This window comes from Aptenodytes forsteri, unplaced genomic scaffold (assembly GCF_000699145.1).
Source record: "Aptenodytes forsteri isolate BGI_AS27 unplaced genomic scaffold, ASM69914v1 Scaffold187, whole genome shotgun sequence".
NCBI lineage: Eukaryota > Metazoa > Chordata > Aves > Sphenisciformes > Spheniscidae > Aptenodytes > Aptenodytes forsteri.
The window spans coordinates 441,854-443,051 of record NW_008794084.1 but is presented as its reverse complement, the minus strand read 5'-3'; the positions used below and the strand labels follow the sequence as shown (position 1 = coordinate 443,051).

General features: G+C 59.3%; 1 protein-coding gene across 1 annotated transcript in view; it reads left to right on the top strand.

Annotated features, from left to right (window-relative positions):
• The window catches only part of ZBTB16 (zinc finger and BTB domain containing 16), a 65,450-nt gene that overhangs the window by 60,872 nt on the left and 3,380 nt on the right, over window positions 1–1,198 (top strand).

The window sequence follows — 1,198 nt, the reverse complement described above, 5'->3', positions numbered from 1 at the left end:
CTGCGGAGGGAGAAAGGCAGCTCCCGTGCGGGGCCGCCTCTCTTGCTGCTTTTATTCCCGTTTCACTAGGGGTTTTTTGCAGATTTTGGGCCGTTTCTGGGCAGCACGCTGCATGCCTTGCCAAGGCTGGGACTGAGCATCCCTCCGGCCGGCCCCTGCGTCCTTGGAGCCACAAGGCAGAGCCAGCCGCGGCGTGCCACCACGCCACGGCGGATGATGCCACAATGCCGGGGTGGGTGACGGGGCAATGGCGGGATGGCGCGCACCGAGATGCTGTCTGGGATGCCCGTCACCCGGCTGGTCCCCGGGCTGGAGGTGCGGGGCTGGCCAAGAGGATGCTGCCGGCATCCTGCTGGGGGAGCATCTTTCGCCGGCACCTGCCTGCACGCCAGGCACGACACCCCCACGGCGGGTGCCTGCTGCCCGCCATTTCCCTGCCCCGTGGTGCGGTGGTCCCGGTGGGCTCCCCTCCGGCGACTCCGCCTTGCCACCGGCTTCCCCTGGGCCGGTTTTGGCAGCACGGCGAGCAGCCCCCCCACCCCTGCCATTCCTAAAGGCACCGCAGATCTGTTGGTTACCTTGAACATCTTGCTGCTGCTAATGAATTGCTAATACAATTTTCTAGATAATTTTATTTCCATAGTCCTCTCATTTTAATGTCTCCAAAAAGCTAGCATTTATTTGCTTAATCTCCCCGCGTAATACAATTTGCACTGACTCATAGGTTCTGAACAATCAGCTATGCATAAACGAAAGCAAATTGTTTAATAACACAAAGGTCTGATATTTTTATTGACGGTGTATAAGTATCTGGGGCTGGGGTTTTTTTCCTACTTTTGCTGTTGTAGTAGGAAACAACCTGCAGCTGGTTTTATACCTGTGCCCGTGGTTGGTAGGATGGAGCTTGTGCTTGTATTATGGCTCGGGATCGCACGCAGCGCAGGGGTGGGCACGTCGCCCTCTTGCATCCGGCCCCCTGCTCCCCGGGGCCGCTTTGCGGGGTGTTTCTTGGGGTCCCCTTTCCCCTGGCATTGAGAGGTCTGAGCTCAGCAGCTCTCGCAGGTGCGTGGGGATGCGGTGATCGCCCAACAGCTGCCTTGCATTTGGGCATCCCTGGGCATCGCGGGGCTGGGGCTTCCAGCTGCCTCCAATGCAATAAAAGCCCCCTGCCCTCCTCCGGCATTCCCCGTGGTGGTCC